The sequence below is a fragment of the Mixophyes fleayi genome, chromosome 6, assembly GCF_038048845.1.
Source record: "Mixophyes fleayi isolate aMixFle1 chromosome 6, aMixFle1.hap1, whole genome shotgun sequence".
NCBI classification, from domain to species: domain Eukaryota; kingdom Metazoa; phylum Chordata; class Amphibia; order Anura; family Limnodynastidae; genus Mixophyes; species Mixophyes fleayi.
In genome coordinates this window covers 192,328,055-192,350,819 of record NC_134407.1, presented here as the reverse complement: position 1 = coordinate 192,350,819, position 22,765 = coordinate 192,328,055, and the positions used below count along the sequence as shown (strand labels likewise).

The 22,765-nt window shown below is 40.7% G+C and overlaps 1 protein-coding gene across 2 annotated transcripts in view; it reads left to right on the top strand.

The window, feature by feature from the left end:
- Positions 1-2,199: 2,199 nt before the first annotated feature.
- The window catches only part of CDH22 (cadherin 22), a 149,392-nt gene continuing 128,826 nt past the window's right edge, over positions 2,200-22,765 (top strand). Inside the window, exon 1 of one of the 2 annotated variants that reach the window (XM_075177728.1) lies at positions 2,200-2,554. The gene's annotated coding sequence lies outside the window, so the exon portion shown is untranslated. The remainder of the gene's footprint in view (positions 2,555-22,765) is intronic. The other variant, XM_075177727.1, reaches the window with a different exon arrangement.

Below are 22,765 nucleotides of genomic sequence, written 5' to 3'. Positions count from 1 at the left end.
ATATGTGTGTGTGTGTGTGTATATATATGCACCCACCCTAGAATAGTGGTTTTATTTCATATGGGAGTCAATATATTTCTCTGTCAGATTTCCATAAAACCATAAAAGTGTCAGAAAGTTTTATTTTACAAATATAAAATCTCAATGGTGTAATACCTAAGAACAATCACATTTTTTTAATGGTTTGAAGTGTACAGGTTACATGAATTGCCTGAAATGTATCATTGCAATGTTTGGGGGGAAAGTAACTTGTACTTTAAAGTTGTTCTGACTCAGTTCAGATACAAGCTTAAGTCATTGTTCACAATGGACCTCATTTAGAGTCGGACACAAAGTTCGATTTAGGCGCATCTAACCAAAAAACACTACCACGCATGTGCAGAAAGCTCCAAATCCGCCTGCATCTTGGACGCAATTAACACTTGCGACAGCTTGCGACTCACTACGAGAGAATCGGAGGAACGCGGAATTGTGAAGGCGTGACCATGTAAATGCATCCTAGTCGCAGTGAGGCGCAGACACAACACACGTCAAAACAGGGTTAAAGCTGTGCGGCAGGAATTAGGTGGCGCAAGCGTTAGCTAGCTGCAGGAACTGCTCGCAACTCGGTAGGGTATTACAAGTGGGACGCAACTGGGGTTTGCTTGCAACTCGCAATACCCTACCAAGTTGCGGCACACTCCCACACTCCTTTCACTAACTTTGCGTCCGACTCTAAATGAGGTCCAATATGTGAGCGTATTATTTTTTTTACAAAAATAAAAATGTGATTGTAGCCAAGTTGTTACTAAAGTCAAATCCCAGTTCTTATGTCATTCCTTTTCAAGGTCTACCATAAAAAAAAAAAAATGTTTTGTTTCAATCGTTTATTTGTTGATCAATTCAAAAAATCAAAAGATGGCAAACTTTGTAAATTACTAGTCACATGAGTTTAGTCGAATCCTCTCAGGGGCGCACGGAGCATTTTTAAAAAAACCGAAGCGTCCGCCGCGGTGCTGTATACAATACAGCACTGCCGCGGATGCTTCTTTGACAGCGCCGCGGCTGCTGTATAGTACAGTGCCGCTATATAGGGCACTTTTTTAGCGGAGGGGAGGGGTTTCTGGAGACCCAGAAACCCCCCTGCGTGCGCCACTGCCTCTAGAATTATGACTATTGAGTTCATAAAGAAAATGTAAAGCTTAGTACACTTATCATCTAGTGATGTTTGTCATTTCTACAGGACCTAGGTGGGTGTTTACACTGCACAGCAGAGGTAAGCCATCTGGGGCTCTCCAGCTGCAGTAGAACTACAAGTCCAAGCATTCACAGGCAGCTTCTAGGATGTTCTGCGACATCTGCAGCCTCTGGTGGCCGACCTGTGGTACACTGTATACTTTCTACTTGTAAATTTCCCTTGTGCAATCTATAATCTGGAATCTATAATCTATTACCAGCCAAACCACAGTGAGACATTGCCACCTTAACAGACCTAGAGAAAAGGCTGCTGAAGACTCACTTGTCATAGATGTCCACGGCTACGCAGGGGTTACACAAGGCAGCAGTCTTGCAGCACAAAGTTGCACTTGCTTCCTAAGGGCAGTGAAGAGTGTGGGATGTCACTCTGTCCTTGGCAAACCGCACATTGCTCTGTTCCCGCTTCCTCCCTTCTGATAATATGTTTCATGGCTTTGTGGAGGCTATGCTATTTGTTCGTTGTGTTTTCTTTATACGCTAAGACCTCATTTCACTTGTACAAAGAAGAACTCACGATCAGGAGGGCACCTCATTGGTGATGAGTGACAATAAAAAGCACAGTGGTCTTATTGATGAGAGAGTGGGCTCTCACTAATCTCTCTCCCTTTGTGACTTGTTAAAATAAGTCATGCTTTATTTTTTTTTATAACACACCAGTTTCACATATGAATCATCAAGAGGCACTGGAGAAAAAAAAAACACCCAATTTTGCATCAAAAATAAGTGGCATTGGGTGGAGAATAAGCCAGAGGAAAAGGTAATCGCCCCCACCTAATGTGATCAAAAAGCAATACTTAACCAAGTCACTTCCAGAGGGGCCAACATAACACTACTGTCAAATGTGTTGCTGATCTCCATGGTCACTAGATAATTAATATATTTAAGAGAGCACGGTGACAAATTAAAGAGTTAAAAGGTGAGGGGGGGGCTTCACAGCTTATTCCCTGAGTTTGTGTCAATGAAAGGATTTCCAGGGAATCGGATCCCCCCTACAGCATTCAGTGGCCTCCTCCAGCCCATCTCAGTGAGCAGTAAGCAAGTCTCACATCTTGCTCCTTTCCTTGTGTGCATTCCCCGAGTCTCCAGCAGGGGAGAGCAGGAGTGAGGGGACTGGAGCCCGGCTTCTTCTGTCTCACGCACATTCCCAGTTCCTCTGGCCAGACAGAGCTTGGATGCTCATTCTGACATTCTGCAACACAGCATGGAATGGGGACTGGAACATGCCAGCTGAGGGTGAATGAGACAACCTGTCTGCTAGCCCCCAACTGTAGGACCCCCCCTCCCCTCTTCCCAAGACAGGAGATAAGAGGCTGAGAAGGTAGGACTGTGTGTGCAGGCACAGGGAGGGAGCTCTGCGTGAATGTGTACAGAGAAGGTGTCTGTGCTCAGTTATAGGAGCACATGTCTATGCATTAATCCCTACAGGGCTGTTTTTTATATGTTTTGTTTTTTTTAATCAATTTTGTATTTTTACCAATATGTTTTATTGTGCATATATATATAATGTACATGTGTATGTATATTGCTTGTTGCTTGGTGGGTGGGTATATTACATGTTAAAAGTGTATAAGCAGGTGGGGGAGGTGGAGAGTCATATATCTTCTCATCACAATGTCTTGTAAACATTTTAAGACACAATAACTTCCAGTAAATCCTTTGCAGTGTACCACATTACAAACCCCTATCTGTCTGCCTCAGCAACATGACACAAACTGTGCATGGCACCAACGCTAGCATCAACATGTACCCACACAGCTCAATTCACAGGTTGTGCCTCTGTCATACAACTGCTTAGCATGATCAGCAACGTAATTCTCTTTACTTATAACAGGATCACGGTGCTCATAAATATAGTACACTGCACAACATGTGCCGTAGTCATACACACTAATGTCACAGACATGCAGCCTTTTTACTCACATGGTATATTTATTCCTATGTATTCAAACAATGTAACTTAGTCACACAGTGAAAGGAGCCACAGTCATATAACATTATATATGAGTCACAACAAGCACAGATCTGGACCTTTAAAAAAAAAAAAACAACACCTCACCACAAACCTATAAGTCTCTGTGTGTCCAGGTCTATTAAATTGTGCCACGATAAGGCAAAATGTGCAACGTTTAACCATCCACTTATCATTTCATAACTGTATTTATTTACAATAGCTTATGTACCATGCTCTGTCACTATGCCTTTATCATATGTCACCATAATAGCTTGTATCAAACAACGCTACAGTCACAACTAAACCTGTATTACAAAAAAAACACAAAACAACATTTCCAAACAACATATGCTCTAAGACGGCAATGTATCAATAATTCTTACAACACCATCTGCCACGGAAATACGACAACCAGATCATGTGTATAAGGAGCACAGAATTATCCAAGTGTTCCTGCAACACAACACAAACTTTGTGCTTTATAGAGCAGACAAACCTCTTTGTTACAGTGTTGTCACACACCTAGCATGTCACAACAAGGTAGTCAGTGTCACATGCTCCATGTGTCAGAATGACAATTACAAATAGCATTTAGGTGTGAAAACCACTACCTGTTGAATGTAGTAAAAGGCAGCAGCTGATAACACATTCAAAATGTAATCTGTATCATAACAGAACAATTGACATCAATACATAAAAAAAAAAAAATCTAATAAAATTTAATGTAGGAGGCATCTATGCGTGCCTTTATAAGGAATCACAGGTAATATATACTGACATCCGGTTTTTCAATCTTGTTCTTTACTGACTGTTGGTTGCCATAATGATCTGTCCCCCAGTGGGAGGTGCTGTCCTGCGTTTGCAATTTTCCTCATTTTTTATAATTATGAGATATAAGTAGCAAAATTAGACACAATAGTCTACAATATGTCAATCACTCAGGGCAATTTATTGACATCCAAGTCAGAGATGTGGTATGCAAGATTGACGTTTGCAGAAAAAGGAACAAAGGGTTTTTTAGGTATAGTTGTTTATACATACAAGGTGAACGATGAGTTCACCTTGTATTACAATAAATCAAATATATGTTTATGTTGAGATCCGCTTTAAAAACAAGGTGCGATATAACAGAAACCAGAGAATTTAGGATATTTTTATAAAACCACACTGGCTAAATGTTGTATGTTCTGGAATTCAGTTGCACAAAAGATACAACCAACCATCAGCATAAGTTTTTTTCTTTTTTTTCTCATAAGTACTTAACAAAGAGTGACAAGTTTCCTATATTTTATGAATTGGCAGACATATACTTTCCAGCTCTGCAGAACATTGCACTGCCCCAACTTCCAACACACGCACCCGTCAACCCCTTATACTTAAAATAGGAGTGGCACTAATTGTGGATTCATTCCGGCTCCTTACACCTGGACATCTTGAGGTTTTGTTCCTGCAAATGATATTTTAATGGATCTTCCTTGCCAGTTTCTGTTTGAACCACTGCAGATAACTCAGGTAGTGAGTGATAAATGCCTACAGATCAGTTACAGTAGGTGTAGATGCAAGTATTGGGATCAGCGTCTAGGTAGACTGTGAAATGGCAAATTCGTATCTTGGCCCAGCTTTGATTAATTTAATTTCTGTGCAGTCACTGCTCTACACTTGGAAGGGTTTGGTGCTTGAGTGGCTCAGGCAACAGGTTGCTTATTTATTGCTTTTTTTAAAATGTGCAGCATTTGCTATCAGTAGCTTCTGCTAGCAGCATCTGTAGGTCATCCTCATATGTGACAGCAATGTATCAACGGAGCATGTCATAACTCGTGAGTGATGAGTGAGGTTATTTGATACAAGTCTGTATTTGTACAAATAGCCGTGATTTGTGAGCAACAAATTAACTTGCAGAAAAAACTTGAGACTCCTTTTGCGTTTGAGCCAATAATATATCAACATATATTTTAAATGGAGAAAAAAATGGCACACAGATATTGTAGTACGGCAAAAAAGGAATAGCAAAAATACCCTACCTTAAAAAAAAAAATAATATGTTCTCCCCGTATTTGCGTGGGTTTCCTCCCACACTCCAAAAACATACTGGTAGGTTAATTGGCTCCTATCAAAATTGACCCTAGTGTGTGTGTGTGTGTGAGTGTGTTAGGGAATTTAGACTGTAAGCCCCAATGGGGCAGGGACTGATGTGAGTGAGTTCTCTGTACAGCGCTGCGGAATTAGTGGCGCTATATAAATAATTGGTGATGATGACATAAGACAAGTATCTGATTAGAATCAGCTGTTTTTTGTTGGAAGCACTACTTACTTTTCCTAAATTTTCCTCCCTGGCCCCACCTATAAGCTTTGACTTTTTCGTTTACTAAGACTGACCCCTTTTCGCACAAAGTTCCAGAGGACTCCGGAAATCAAAATTATTGATTTTATTTGCAAATTATTACCATGAATGCCCCGTATCATACATTCCTAGCAGCATTACAATCAAATTTTAAAATAAACTGCCATGCTTTATAAAGATGTAGTTTATATATGGGATAATATATTTTCTACTGTAAAATACAGGGATATTAGAAGTCACAGAGGAGTTGTGACCATATAAACACACATACCTCCCAACCGTCCCGATGGCGGGACAGTCCTGATTTGAGTGCTGTGTCCAGCCATTCTGATTAGGGTGGCTTTCTCCCACGGGTGGGATATTTTGGAGGTATGTCTCATTCACTCCTGCCCTGCATGGCAGAGGAGCGGTGGAGGGGAGCCGTGGGCACTAGGGCGCAGGGCAACGGAGGTGTTTGGAGAGGAGGGTAGGAGAGTACAGGACAGCCTAACACTTCAAAAGCGCTAGCCACGCCCCCGGGTGATGTAGCCCTGCCCCCATTATGACGTGGACACGCCACCTGTCCCGAAGCGGGATACCTAAATGTTGGGAGGTATGAAAACATAAGCTGCAGACCAAGTGCATAGAAATCAGATATGGGGGTAAATGTATCAAGCTGAGAGTTTTCCGGCGGGTTTGAAAAACCAATCAGATTCTAGCTATCATTTATTTAGTACATTCTACAAAATGATAGCTAGAATCTGATTGGTTGTTATAGGCAACACTCCCACTTTTCAAACCCGCCGGAAAACTCTCAGCTTGATACATTTACCCCATTATGTCTAACATCAGTAATAATTGACAGTAAGAGGTGAATTATTATTCTGTATAATACACAAGATTTCCTAATGAAGTGATAAAATCAGAAATCACTGTTTATACAGATTTTATTTACGGAATTGTAGGAGTATATTATACCTACATTAACAGATATATATATATATATATATATATATATATATATATATATATATATATATAGATATAGTGAGCAGATGTAGGCCTCTCACTGCAGTACCATTTATAATTTATTCAAGTTCTACTTACAAATGTAATGAGACAGAGTAATTCCTGGTCCCTCGGTCATGGAACACAGTGAACTCTATGTGTTAAATGTTATGTACTTCCTTATTTTTAACAGGAAATCCCACAGGGACTTCCTTGCAGGGTAGAAATAGCCTGTTAAATGAATGGAAAACCTGAATCAGGCCTCCGAGGCAAAGCATTACTAATTGATCCATACAATATAAATCGAATAGTAATTGTTGTAATAGTTACGATTAGATCCAATATGCATTGAATATATAAGTGCTACAAATAGGGGACACCTCAAGGTCTCCCAGGGAATTAAAAAAAATCGAATCAAACAAAAATGAGAGAAATTCTACCATTTATCTTGGCGCTAAAGCTACCTCAATGCTTGAAAAAGTACATTTATATGGTGTCCCCATACTCGGGAGAATTAAGGTGATTACATTTCATGGTAGTTTTATGGGACTGTGCAAATTATGTGAACATAAAGTAATAGTTTAGAGAAAGTGTTTGTATTTGTTTTGTTTTTTTAAATGTCTTTTGAAAACACAATAGAAAATGTCTTTAGACATGAAATAAAAAAGTTATTCCTGGCTAAGCCAATGCGCCACAAAACATGTAAGACATGTTTTAATCATTAAATATGAAGTGGTGGCTATTTTTCTTGTGTAATGTTATCTAATACATAGGTTCTATGGTTTCTTACAACAAGTGTTCTTGATCTGTCGTTAGTAAATCAAATCCTGGACCATAGTCGCTAGGGTGGAAACTAAAATGTTCCTTACACTGTTCTTTATATGTTTCTTGTTCCTTGTTTAGCTGCTCTGTATAGGGATCAGTGATCCTTATTTTAAGCTTAATGTTTATTCCATTCAGCGGTAGAATACTTAAATGTAGACAGTAGGGGTACATCTGTGTGTAAGAGCCAATTTCAGTCAGTAGGTCCTTTTGATGTTTCTCTCTAGTTGAGTGAAATACAGCCACTCCTTCTTAAATAAATAAAATAAAATAAAGTCAATTATTTCACCAGATCACTGAATGTGTTGTCTAAACAGAGGGAGCAAAGAGTAATTCTGCTTTATATATGGAATTTTAGGTATACATTTTGGAAAAGAATACAGGTCGAAACAAGTATTATAGCCAGAGTTGGGTTATAGAGAGCATGAAATACAATGGTGTTAATACATTTTAATGCACTTTTGTTAATTAAATATATCTGTAATTATGTAATTGTAACGCTGTAATTGAGGTGGTGAGAATGCGCTGAAGTAATAATTCTGCAATATATACCTTCAGATTTGCATTCATTCATATGTTCTGAAATTGCTTGGTACAAATCCTCTTTAAATAACTGTATGCTACAAATACAAAAACACAATTGCCACAGAGTGGTCAAGCGATCATTATAATGCATGTAATATTTTTAAAATGGTGGAATAAATAAGTTAATTTTGGCTGCTACGGCTCCATTGCTTCTCCCCAGAACCATTAATTTATCCATATTTTCAATGGTTGTTTCATTTTCCTGCAAGAGTTACCTCTTATCATTACAGTATTGCAGAGCTGATGGTAAACAGGTGCTTATTTGAATAACAGGTGGATGTTTGTACCATACTAGGATGTAAGCTGGCTCAGTGTCAAGAGAACAGGTGTATGGATAGATCTTTTACCGTGCTGACTAATGAGAAGTGCCCCAGAATAAACCGATGACAACCTCAGCACCACCCAAGGAGACCCGGGGGTAAATGTATCAAGCTGAGAGTTTTCCGGCGGGTTTGAAAAACCAATCAGATTCTAGCTATCATTTATTTAGTACATTCTGCAAAATGATAGCTAGAATATGATTGGCTGCTACAGGCAATATATCCACTTTTCAAACCTGCCGAAAAACTCTCAGTTTGATACAGTTACCCCCCGGTAACCCAAGTTTATTGATAATAGAATAAACAGTTTTATTGTAATGCAAAACAACGGCTATAGCACTTTAAACTGAGACGCACCACACCATAATGTTACATAACTCTATCACAAAGAGAGTTATATTCCCCTGGCACTGCTCCAGCTGAGCCAGCCTCCTGTGCCGGCAAGTCAGTGTCACCCTGCATTTTCCAGCCACTCAAGGAAGAATAATCAGCCTATAGAGCCTTGAAGCCACATACAGATGTCTTTGATGCAGGTCCTAACCAGTCCAGTCGGTAGGCTCCGAGTTAAGAAGATGGGCCTATTTTTATTGTTAGTCAGATTCCAATGGGCATAGACAAACTGAGGGGGTATGGGGTTCCTAGTGCCTGGAAACCCCCCTCCAAGTCTGGGGAACTGTATAATTAAGATGGCTGGACCCTGCTCCCGCTTCACCCAGCTCTGCTTGAAAAGGGAGAGCTGCGCGCACCTACAGTAGTGCATGCAGCATTGCCCATGTATATTATGGGGATAGGAAGAGTTGGAGAGCAGCCAAGCACTGTCTAAATTATAGCCATGCCCCCATGCATGCTGGTCATGCCCACTGGCGGCATGGCGTGGAAACCCCTCTCTACAAATCCTGCATTTGCCCCTAATGGGGGTGGTTTAGGTGCTATGAGTGTGCTAGATAGGAAGCCCTAGATGATTGGCAACTACTTATCATAAGGGCTGGCACTAGCCAGCCATCGAACCTCTTGTAGTCGGCATCCGGCCTGTTGAGTTCGGCTCCGGGAAATCTGATGTTGAACAATAGGGTCCCCCACTTATCCATGCAAAGGAGTATAATCACTCCGATTTCATGGCATCATGGATTACCTCCCAGATTAACCCTAATGTCTTTTTGGACATAATTTTGCTCCAAACTGGTACTTCTTGTCAAATGTGGCCGACTGCTATTGTATGAATCCCTGTAAAGCAAAGTGCTAGCGGTTGGCATAGTTAGTCTGTGCCATGTTTGTTGGCTTGGGAGCCAATTTTGGCCAGGTGACTGTAGATTTGTTTTTAGGGGAATATCTATAGAGTATGGAAGTGGCTAACAAGCCTACATGACGACATTCAAGAACACATAATAATACATAACGTGTGTACAGATCGGAACGAATGGGATGCCAAACGGGCTTAACCTTTATTCTGACAGCCAGGCCCCTGCTCAGCAAGTGAGGGCCATAGATTGCTCACCTGTCAATTTACATCGCAATTCATGCAAGATAATTGTACCCAAAGAAGTGTCATTAATGTGCAAAAACAACAAAGGCACATCTGTGTGCCTTTGCCTCGCCCAAATGTTATTAAAACAAATAATTTTTGAAATGGGCAGCAAAATAACATTGTTTCATGGCATAAGAGAACAACCTGCTGAATATGACAATGGCTATTGTCTACAGTGCAGTGGTTACATAAGTCTTGGCATTGGTTTCAGCTACGTCACCAGTGCAACAACCAGCTCAATGACGCGTATTATGCTGTGAACACTTGAAACATATGTTAAACATCAATTGTATGGTAGGATCAGCATCAGTATCAACCTTCAGCCTCCAGCTCTGTACTGATATAGTAAGCAACGGTATATCTATAAAATGCATATTTTTCAGCTACACCTTTGCAAAGAAGAAAGTACCATAAATCCTGAGATATTCTGGGCTTCGTAAAGTATATTATTAATTGGGCCGAAGCACTTTATTGTGTCATAAACTTTGTCTTTCCGGGTAATGTGAAAGTACCAGTATGTCAAAACTGGGTACAGTTGAAATAAGGCTGAAATAAGGTGATTGTGCCAATATTTAAATCTTACTTTTTCATAGTAATTCATATTTTATGTTCTCTATATTACTTATCCTTTATTTAAAGGCTAATTCAACTAAATACTAAAAATTTTATTTTTGGTAGAAGTAGATGACTTAAGATGATGTAGGAAGGTTCATTTACCTGCACCTGGTGTATTCACATATTAGGTGGAAATGTTAAGAGATATTGGTGGACCCACAGAATCTCTACATCCACTTAGTACCTCTATGTAACACTTTGTATTCTAGTTTAAATGACCTAATTTCTCCTAAAAATACATTTAACACCTGGCTGGAAAACTATTATTTTCTCTATACACAGCTTACACCCCCACCTATTTTTACTGAGGTTATCCACTTTTCAAAAATCGCTTCTCAAAAAAAAAAATTTTGTCTGCATCTCTCAAAGCTGTCTGCCTAAGCACGTCCATAGTTCACAGCTGAGCTCTATGTAAGTGCCTCCATAGAGATCTGTTGCAGAGCTACAGACAGCAGGTATTGAATTAAATGAGCAGCATTATATGTGATCTGACACATGGCTTCAGGTTACAGGGAAAGTTGGGGCTTTTATTTAAAGAGAAGATATGCACGTTTGGGGGTAAATTTAACAAGCTGCGGGTTTGAGAAAGTGGAGATGTTGCCTATAGCAACCAATCAGATTCTAGTTATCATTTATTTAGTACATTCTACAAAATGACAGCTTGAATCTGATTGGTTGCTGTAGGCAACATCTCCACTTTTTCAAACCCGCAGCTTGATAAATTTACCCCTTGGATTTAAACTACTACTACTAATAATAATAAAAAAAAATAAAAACAGTTATATTGTGTTTTTGTCCCATGAGACTGCAACACTTTACAGTTTACAAGCAATTACATAAGTGGGTGATTACTATGTTAAATTGCTGAAATGCCGACTTCTTCTGTCTCCTGCCTCTTTACATGGAATGACAGTGGCGTTGTGGAGAGATTGATAGCAACGGAGATGCAAAGGAAAAACTGTAATTAAGTTGCTAAAAAAAATAAGCACTTCTGTAACAAAAATAAAGGGTACATTGTACAGTTGTGGGACACGTACGCGCAGGTTATGATAAACAATGGCTGTTAAAAGCGTTAACCTTGCAATTTGTCCTCGTTTTAACTTAACATTAGAAGTGCGTCTCAAAGTTTCCCTGCAGCATACTGCCCTGGTCTATTCACTTACATTGTTTTTAGGTTTAAGTTTTTTTGTTGTTAGCCATTAAGGGATCTATTTAGCAAGAGCCCTCCGTTATAAAGATTTTCTATTGCTGCTTATCGCAGAAAAAAATGTCACTGGGGCAGCTGAACGATGCTCAACTCCCCTGCAACACTGACCGGCTTCGGTAAGAGGAGTCTTATTGCTCGCCAGGTCAGTGCATGGTCTTCCTGTGCATGCGCACTGGAACTGGGCTTCCAGTTCTAGATTCCATTAAATAAAATAGAAGATTTTTTTTTAAAAAACTTTATTGACAAAATGTTTTATTTTACAATAACCCTCGGCTAATGCCATCCTGAGATGGCACCAGCAATTGGAGGACAGCGACATCACTTGTACAGTCGCTTCCCATGATCGCTGGAGGACCCCGGAGAGCCTTTACTAACCAGAGGGCTTTGATAAATAGGAAAAATCACTAAATACAGAAAATACCCCTAAATCTGGTGGATTATTTTAATAATGGTATTATTATTTATTTATGTGTGTGGTATGTTGTACTGACAGTGTGGCTAATCTCAAGAGATATATTTGTCTCTGGCGGATCAGTTCAATGGGATTCTTCTGCACTTCTTAGTTTTGTTTGTTGTGAAAATATGTAAGGTACCAGTTTCCTCATTTTAGGAGCAGCATTTGTCCCTGCAGAACTTTATCTATAAATATAGCTTTTAAATTCTTGAGCGCCAGTCAAATTAGTTGGTGTATCTGTTTTCCAATTGTTATCTAAGGCCTACCCCGCTAAAGCCACATCACAGTGGGAACAGGACTAGGGTTAAAAGGGTCCTAATCTTGCCGGCGTGAGCTCTTCATCTGTACGGCACTGATTAAGGGTTACGGGGATAGGATCTTAGAAGCCTATGTGGTCTTGGCCACTCTGTGAACCCTATAAAAGCGGGAAGACAGTGGACTTGGTCCCTACCCCAGTGGTAGAGGGGCAGAACATGGAGACTTGGCAGCCGGACATTGCTCCAAGTGACTCAGGAATATATGCCTGTTGGGTAGGGATGTTTAGTAGACACTTTGTGCAGTGAACCTCCTGGCATTTATTATTAATAGTAGTGTTTTATAATGTGTGTTTGTGAATTGACAATAAAGTATAGCTGTACCTTCCAGCTGTTTGCATAAGTGATACCGAACCCATAGCTGTACCGGGTGTCCTCAACCAATACATAATGCTGCGGTATCCTCACAGCTTTCAACACACAAAAATATCTACTTCCTCATGTTAAACAAATTATGGCATGAGATTCCTTTCGGGAACAACAAGTATGTGACATTCCCCAAAAGCAGATGCTGCAATATAGACAGCTCATCAAACGTTGGTATACTCTATCCCAAGACTAACAGTTCTGGATTTTGTGCAATATTTTTCAAACTTTTCCTACCCTAAACTTTAAAACATATTTTCTCCTGCTAAGTTTAATTGGATGTGTAATAATACCACAGACTCAATCTGTATCTCCATATGTAAATAACCACGTCCCACCTACTCATTTGGCACATGATGGTAAATGCCAGATTGGATAGCCCACCTACCGGTCAAACTACTCACATTAGGGGAGATATGAACGTACTCATTCTTATTCAACACTGATGAGCCACACTAACATTGCAACAGATTTTGTATACATGTAGCTAAATATTCACCCAACACCAATTGTGCTGCATCTCTGAAAGCTTATCTAAAACTGCACCCAAATGTGTGCAGAAATAAGGGAACCTTAACAGTGTACCTAATATATAACAATACTATATGTATTCGTTAAGGAAAGAAAGGCAAAAAAATGAGTACGTTTTCTCCTGGACAAAACCATGTTACAATACAAGGGGTGCAAATTAGTTTATTATTTTGCACATAAGTTAAATACTGGCAGTTTTTTAGTGTAACACACAAATACTTGATAGCTTTATTTTTACACTGAAAGCTGATCTAGAACATGCCCTACCCGAACTATAAATCTGTCCCCACATTTTAAATTTAGCTTCCCCTCCAATGCAACATGGTTTTGCCAAGGTGCAAAGTTACAAATTTTTTTGCTTTACTTTCCTTATTGAATCAGGCCCATATTTTTCATCTTCACTTCCATTTAACGTTTACAGGCGTTTGCCCTGCCTGTGATTTAAAGAGGGGCAATGCGTCTCTTGGAGAAGGTAGCTATGCACTGAACGTACAACGTTTTTGTGCCAAATGACGCTTTTCAGTGGTATTGTTTTTCTTAAATGCTATCCGCTGTGCTTGCTCATAAGTTTTCTCAGCTACAGATAATGCGTTCAGCACTGTTCACAAAGAGGTGTATTTGTGTGCATCTGTCCAAAAAACATACATCATAAAGTTCCCTCCAAATTGTTCTTTTACGGGAAAAGGTAAGATGTCCTTTATGAGATCACCAGGGACAAATAAGTCAAGAAATAGATAATTCTCAACAATAATTTGAAATAGGCAGCTGACAAGATGAGAGACAAAACTACATCTAACAGGAGAGCATAACCTGTATGTGAGTAACACTTATTTTTTGTCTCTGAACTGGCCAGTAAAGAATATAAATATATTTTTGTTTTGTATGAGCAGTATGATTCATCTGAACTTTGCATGTTTCGGTGGCAAGGGTCGTCCTGGTCATTCTACTGCTTAAGGCAGTAACGAAAATGTCATGTGCTCTTCATATCTCTTATATAAATATTTCTATATGTGAAGCATCCACTACTATAAGTAACTAAATAGTAAATACCTCAAATATTGTCACTTTCATCATTAATATATTTACCGGCAGTGAGCTTCCCTGCTTGGTGACTGTCATAACATCAATAAATTATTTGTATTTAAAAAAGTGTCTTATGTAGGACTGATTAAACCTGTAAAATATCTCCAGTTTGCTCACTAAGTCGTTGGAATAATAGCTGATTTGTTATGAGTAAAACTTTTGTTATGTAACAGTGGATTTATTATTTACACTGTGACTCACAAGTGGAATCACCTTATTTAATTCAAGAGCTATTTTGCATGTAAGAGATGCAGAATTTGAATTCCACACACATTAAAAAAAATCACTCACCCCCTCACCCCAATTGGTGATAAGATTTTTGCAAATTATTACTTTTTGTATTTTTCTTCTGCCTTCTGGTGGGAGAATAAGCAGGTATTTAATGTCTTCTAACCTGTGTGCTGGAGATATTAGCTAACATAATGCTAAAGTGGGGAAATGTGGGTCTGAAGGGTCTATTTATCAATTATTGACTATTTTGGGTGTTATTTATTTATGTAACTTTTGGTGCTATTTATGTAGCTTTTGCCGCTATTTGTCATATTTGCCTAGCTGACATCTACAAAAAGTGCCTGTCCAGGTGCCGACTTCTCTCACTATTATGTAGCAGAGGTCTTGTGTCCACAGCATAATACGCACTGTATGGGTGCCTGAGAAAACAGGACAGGGAGAGACAGCGGGGCGGTGTGGTGCCGCTGATCTGGCTATAGGAAGGTCACCACCAGACAGAGCGACTGGGACTGTAGCCCCAGCTGGGACTGCAGTTCAAAGTGGAGCAATTGGTGAGCATGAGGATCCCTATTGCCAGGACTGCCAATAGAAATTTTAGACCCCGGTACAGCAACTTCATGGGGCCCCCTATAGATGATTAAATGATTAACATGTAAACTCATGTGCTGCCACTGGGCGGCGGCGCACCTCCAAATGGAGTGTGGCCATATCATTGGGGGTGTGGCTGTGCATCATTGGGGGCTTGTCTAGCAGGTGAAAAGAACTAGGCCTCCCTCCTGCAGAAAAATGCATTACTCACACATGCCCCCTCTGCCCAGCAGCTTTACTCACACATGCCCCCTCTGCCCACTTGTTTTAATCACACATTCCCGCCAGCTCTAGTCACACATGCCCCCTCTCCGCCTAGCAGCTCTAGTCACACATTCCCCCTCTTTGCCCAGCAGCTATAGTCACACATTCCCCCTCTCTGCCCAGCAGCTATAGTCACACATTCCCCCTCTCTGCCCAGCAGCTATAGTCACACATTCCCCCTCTCTGCCCAGCAGCTATAGTCACACATTCCCCCTCTCTGCCCAGCAGCTATAGTCACACATTCCCCCTCTCTGCCCAGCAGCTATAGTCACACATTCCCCCTCTCTGCCCAGCAGCTATAGTCACACATGCGCCCTCTCTGCCCACATGCTTTACTCACACATGCCCCTCTCTGCCCACCAGCTTTAAAAACACATGCCTCCAATCTGCCCAGCACCTTTAGTCACACATTTCTCCTCTCCTGCTGCACACCTTCTTCTTACCTTATTCTCCACTGCACAGCACACAGGACAGGAAGATATCCAGCAGCCTGCCCGCACTGAGTACTATGTGACCGCTGCAGTCACATGACCTGTTGATTTGTCACAGTGGCATCTGAAGGTACCTTAGCCACTCCCGATCCCCCTGCACTTGCGGGTGCGCTCGCGACACCTGTGAGCAAATTAAAAAAAAAAAAGTACTTTTTATTTATTTTGTAACTACCGATCTCCAGTGGGGCCCCCCAGGCAGGTCAGGGCCCGGGTAATTTGTACCCGCCCCACACTCTCGGCGCCCCTGCCTATTGCTGCATCTTAATTTAATCAGATGCAGCATCAGATACCAGACCCATGTTTCAGTTGTAGAAGAGGAGCATCTTGCATGATAGGAGATGTTCTGTCCTCTCCAGCGGGCCTGCTAACACACATCACCTCTGCTAACGCCGTCCTTATTTACCAAGCTTTTCGGAGCTTGGTACATAAGGCTATTTTGTAGTCCTCATAGACAGCTATAGGGACTGCTGCTGTGAATGGTAGGAAAGTTACAGCTATCTCTGATACCTGCCGCGATCCATGTTTAATAAATCTGTTACAAAAAATATCTGTAATCCCGCAAAAATGACGGTTTTCATAGGATTTAAGGGCTGGGAGGGTTTGATAAATAGTACCCTAAAACTGGCTACACATGATACAGTGAGTAGGTTTGTTTGTCCTAATTACTGAATGATTGAAGCTGCACAAACCTGGTCATACGGTTGTTGTGCAAAATGTAATACATCTATGACGTCCTAGGGGTAAATGTATCAAGCTGACAGTTTTCCGGTGGGTTTGAAAAGTGGAGATGTTGCCTATAGCAACCAATCAGATTCTAGATGTCATTCTGTAGAATGTACTAAATAAATGACAGCTAGAATCTGATTGGGTGCTATAGACAACATCTCCACTTTTCAAACCGGCTGTAAAACTCTCAGCTTGATACATTTACCCCCTGGAATACTGATATTGATGGGTGTCAACAGTTGCCCTGGTATGAATTGCTATTTTAAAACTAGCCACACAAGGCAATTTAATCAGAATATGTAAATATTTGGAAACAAGAAGGTCAGATAAAATAAAACTAATAAACTACAATACAGGGAATAAATACAAATGCTTTCTGAGACAAATGACAAAACAAGAATAAGAGAATAAGAAAGTGCCTGCAATCAAATTAGTTTTGATACAAAGCAAAAATGATCAACATTCATGATACCAATTTGGCAAAACTCTTTCCTGTTGTCATCTCAGATGTAATGTCTGTGTTTATAAATTATGTCAATCATTCTTTTGTGATTAATCAGATGTTATGCAATGTGGTTCCTATCTCAAAATGGCCTCTTGTGCGTTTCTTTGTTCTGCCCGTATGATTGAACTCGTGTGAAGAAAATGCTTTGACACACAGTTAAATGTCATGTTTTAGGGCTTGTTGTAGTGAGATGTACTAAATCGAGTCGTTTGATCCGTGTTATTGGAGGTGCTGCAAAGTTTCCTGTTAATCGTCGTAATTTATATGCTTTCCAAAGGTGCTGCAGCCTCCCCCCCTACGATCTGACATTCAATGTCAGGTCTGGTTTGTGTTTCACGAAGTCACTTTGTCTGCAAATTGCAATAAAACAAGCTTAATAACCCTTATCAGAATAATACACTGTGGAGCAACATGGTCTACAGCCGCTGTCTACAATGCAGTGACGAAATACACAATTATTTTTGCATATTATAATGTGGCATATCCATTTACTATGATAAATGGTGACAGATAATTTGCAGAAAATAATTTAACATTGTGTCTGTTTAATAAGCTGCATTGTGGCTGTGTTTAGAGGAGAGTGTGGAAGTGATTAGTACAGTAGGTTGTGGTCTTGTTGTTTTTTAGCACTTTGACTACTCTTTACTAAATGCAGATGGATGTTGAATTCAAGTTAATAGTGTCCATATCAACTGCAGAGGTTGTAGCAAATAGAAGTTTACTGTAAAGTTCACAGCATATAGATTGCATACAACCTGGTCCAGTATGATTTTTAGGGGAGAGAGAGAGTGTCATGAATGGGCTACAGGCTAATTTATAAACTTTTAGCAATGGTGGGTGTGTCTTACAAAATGATGTCATCAGAGGTCACATGAGCAGTTCCTAAGCATTTTACAATGAATCAGCATACACTTCACGGATCTTCTGTCCTAACTAGAGATGCTCAGGCTCGGTTCCTCGAGAACTGAACACACCCGAACTTAGGGGATCCGAGTACCGAGTTTCGTGCCTTTTCGGAAACGAAAATGAGGCAAAACGTCATTGTTGCGTCGTCGGATCTCGGGTCTCACGAGTTTTGAATTCTGTAAATACAGCCCTCCACGGCGATCTATCGCCATTTGAGAGAGAGACACAGAAGGGGAAGCACACTGTGTAGAGCAGTTGGTCGGCCAAATAGATAGAATTGAAAGAGGAGGGGGTAGCAGTATTCAACAAAGTCTACAGTGATATTGTCACGGTCTGGAGACAGGATAGGAGCCCAGTGGCAGGGAGGAAGGCTGGCTAACAGGAAGTGAGATGGTTAGGAAGGTCAAACAAGCCGGGTTCGGTACACAGAGAGGCGGAGAGGTCCAAAGGCAGAGGCAGAGGCGAAGTGGAGGGCAAGCCGAGGTCGGTACATGAGTAGTAGATGCTGGTAATCAGGAACAGTAGCAGCAGCAGGAGCTGGATCACAGGCACAAAGCACAATAATCAGGCACTGGAGACAGGAACTGGCCAGGCTTTTATAGGAAGTCAAGGGGTGGAGCTAAGGCATGCTGGAGCATCAGGAGATCACTGGAACTGATCTAGAACACAGAATACAGGCAAGGAACTGTCCAGCAGCCAGAATAGCTCAGTCAGTAGAGCAGCAGTCCACAGAGGCAAAAGCCCTGGGTTCAAATCCTGACAGTACTCCTCTCCTTCCAGTACGTCCTCTGGACGTCTCAGGAGCTGGCTTGCTAGGATGTCTCTGGGGAAACAGTCTGGTTAATCTGGAGGCATGGACATTTTCTCCCACAAATTCTCTTCTGGACCATATCCCCTCCCATTTCACCAAGTACTGCAGTCTATTTCTGCAGATTCTGGAGTCCAGGATCTCTTCAACAACAAATTCCTCTTGGCCTTCCACCATGACTGGTGGTGGTGGGGCCGAAATACGGCCAGGGAAGGGGTTGTCTTGAAATGGCTTGTGCAGAGAGACATGGAATACCGGATGTATCTTCATAGAGGTGGGGAGTTCTAAGCGGAATGCAACCTGACCAATCTGGGATAGGATTTTAAATGGCCCAATAAACTTTTGACCCAATTTTGGTGAGGGTATCCGCTGTTTAAGGTTCTTAGTGGATAGCCAGACTTTGTCTCCAATAAGAAAATTGGGTCCATCTCTACGGTGTCTGTTGGCAGCTTGCTTGTAATGTTCCTGAGCTTCTCTCAAATTTACAATAAGCCTCTTTTGAACCTCTTGTAAACTTGTGTTTAAGGTTCTTAGTGGATAGCCAGACTTTGTCTCCAATAAGAAAATTGGGTCCATCTCTACGGTGTCTGTTGGCAGCTTGCTTGTAATGTTCCTGGGCTTCTCTCAAATTTACAATAAGCCTCTTTTGAACCTCTTGTAAACTTGTGATTCTATCAGTCACTGTTGGAATTGATGTGGAAACCAGAATAATAGGAATGAACGTTGGATGAAGTCCATAGTTGGCAACGAAAGGCGTCTGGGAAATTGAACCGTGTTTAGAGTTATTTTAAGAAAATTCAGCAGTCGGTAGAAAATTCATCCAATCATCTTGAAGGTAGGTAATAAAACATCTTAAATATTGTTCAAGTATCTGATTAGTCCTTTCTGTCTGTCCATTAGACTGCGGGTGAAAAGCCGAGGACAGATTCAGTTTTATTCCCAGAGCAGTGCAAAAACTCTTCCAGAGCTTAGAAGTGAACTGAACACCTCGATCCGAGACTATGTCATCAGGGATGCCATGAAGCCGGAATATTTCCTGAATCAAAAGCTCTGCAGTCTGTTCAGCAGTAGGTACTCCTTTAACAGGGATAAAATGAGCCATTTTAGTTAGACGGTCCACTACCACAAGAATTGTTGTCATCCCTTTCGAAGGAGGTAGATCAACTATGAAATCTATAGAGATAGAGCTCCAGGGACGAGATGGAATGGGAAGAGGTTGTAGCAAACCTACTGGTGAGGTGCGAGGAGTCTTGTTTCGGGCACATGTTAGACATGATAAAACATATTTTTTAACATCGCCTTTATAATTTGGCCACCAAAAGGATCGTGCCAACAATTCTTGAGTCCTGTATACTCCTTAATGTCCAGCGGCTTTGGAATCATGGACTAATTTCAATACTTCAACTCGTACTGACTCGGGTACATAAAGGCGATGAAGCTGAGTCTAGTAGCCATTCTGAAAAATTAAATTAACATCTGTAGAAGGACGTCTGAGGAAAGGATCAGCATCATAACCTTTCTTCAAAAGGGAGAGTAAATCTGTAGAAACTGTTGCCCCTACGAAGTTGTGCTCAGGTAGAATAGTCTTTCCAGAATTTTCTTCTACATGAGGCTCGGAGAATATTCTTGAGAGTGCATCTGCTTTGCCATTTCTGGATCCCAGTCGGTAAGAAATTATAAAGTTAAAGCGAGAGAAGAATAAAGTCCATCTAGCCTGTCTAGGAGACAATTGTTTAGCAGTGCGGTCTGTCACGGTCTGGAGACAGGATAGGAGCCCAGTGGCAGGGAGGAAGGCTGGCTAACAGGAGGTGAGATGGTAAGGAAGGTCAAACAAGCCGGTTTCGGTACACAGAGAGGCGGAGAGGCGGAGAGGTCCAAAGGTAGAGGCAGAGGCGAAGTGGAGGGCAAGCCGAGGTACGGTACACAAGTAGTAGATGCTGGTAATCAGGAACAGCAGCAGCAGCAGGAGCTAGATCACAGGCACAGAGCACAATAATCAGGCACTGGAGACAGGAACTGGCCAGGCTTTTACAGGAAGTCAAGGGGTGGAGCTAAGGCATGCTGGAGCATCAGGAGATCACTGGAACTGATCTAGAACACAGAATACAGGCAAGGAGCTGTCCAGCAGCCAGAATAGCTCAGTCAGTAGAGCAGCAGTCCACAGAGGTAGAAGCCCTGACAGATATTCAGGAAAGCTCCATTGCTTTTCTTTTCTGCCACTGCTGTGTGCCAATGTGTCCTAGATGTGCTAGGAACTGCCGTGTGTTTGAGTCATTGCTCTGTCGCTTACCATCCAGCCAGGTCGCTGCAGTATTTGTCCGAAAGTGTATGAAAATAATAATGTGACCTGTGAGGTGATCAAAATTGACTGCAAATGACTTGAAATTAGTGTTATTAAAGTTAATAATAATGTAGGATAAAAAAAATAATTATGTGATTTTAGCATATTTTAGCAATTTGTCTATAAAAATACAGATCCAAAACCAAAAGACGAAGCTAATCCAGATCCAAAACCAAAAGACGAAGCTAATCCAGATCCAAAACCAAAGCCACTTCACGGGGGTCAGTGAGCATCTCTAGTCCTAACCTGTCCAGCAGCTATTTTAAAGGTTAAATAGTCCATATCATTTATATAGCATTTTATAGCAATTCCCAAACAATATGTATAATAACAATAATATATATATATATATATATATATATATATATATATATATATATATAATATATATTGCAAATACGGGTTTCACAGAGTAAAATGTATTATTATTATAAATCCTCACGTTAACATGGATAACTGTAGGGATCAAGCTATTCTGATTATTATTCTCAATTTTGGGACACTTGGTACTGCTTGCTAATGATTTACAGGGATAATGTATTGGGATGTCCTCAGGGCCATCAACAGAAATTTTTGACCCTAGTACAGCAAACTCTTGGGGCTAGATTTACTCAACTGCGGGTTTGAAAAAGTGGAGATGTTGCCAGAGCAACCAATCAGATTCTAGTTCTCATTTATTTAGTACATTCTACAAAATGACAGCTAAAATCTGATTGGTTGCTATAGGCAACATCTCCACTTTTTTGAACCTGCAGTTTAGTAAATATACCCCTTGAGGTCCTTTTGATAGCCAAGAAAAGGGCAGGGCCACACCTGGTTAGTGACTCCTCCTGCTGCACAGGTAGACTAACCCCCTTCCCCCCAGGCAGGCCCAGGCCCTGGTACTTTTTACTAGCCCCCCCTACCCCCTCGACATCCTTGGATGTCCTGTGAAAAACAGAACATATTCAAGACCTGGGGCTAAGATTGTATTTATTAGTACGTTGTGAGTGGATCTCGTGAATTCAGAGAGTTTTATTAACAAGCAGAGTGAAGATTTGTCATTAGTGTGAGTACAAGGACCACATTTCCAATGGAACACAGAACAGACAGTGGAAAATAACTAATTTCCGTCTTGAGAAATGTGTAATTCTGCGGCTAAAAGCGGGTTATCCACTGAACAGTTGCTTATCTGTAGTTGACTCATCCATCATGTCTCTTTGTGTTTTGAGCGTTTATTAAAATAAATATATAGTACTTACCTCTATTGCTTTATGTGTTTACAGTTTACCTATACATATATTAAAGAGGAAAATATATAATTTAGAAGTAGGGGTTATTTTTTGCTTTGTTTTTCTGTAAACCTTTTATTACATATATATTATATTTTCAATGGTCATTCTGCATATTGAGCACTATATATCTGCATTTATTGGAATTGCTGGAAAATGCAATATTGTTTGCTCAGTTAATATAAAGTACATCCACTCTGATATAACAGTGCTTCCAGGGTTCCAATTACCAGAGACCATGGTAGAGTATATACTTTGCTTTATCAAGCTATAACTCTCTGTGAATTAATGATATAA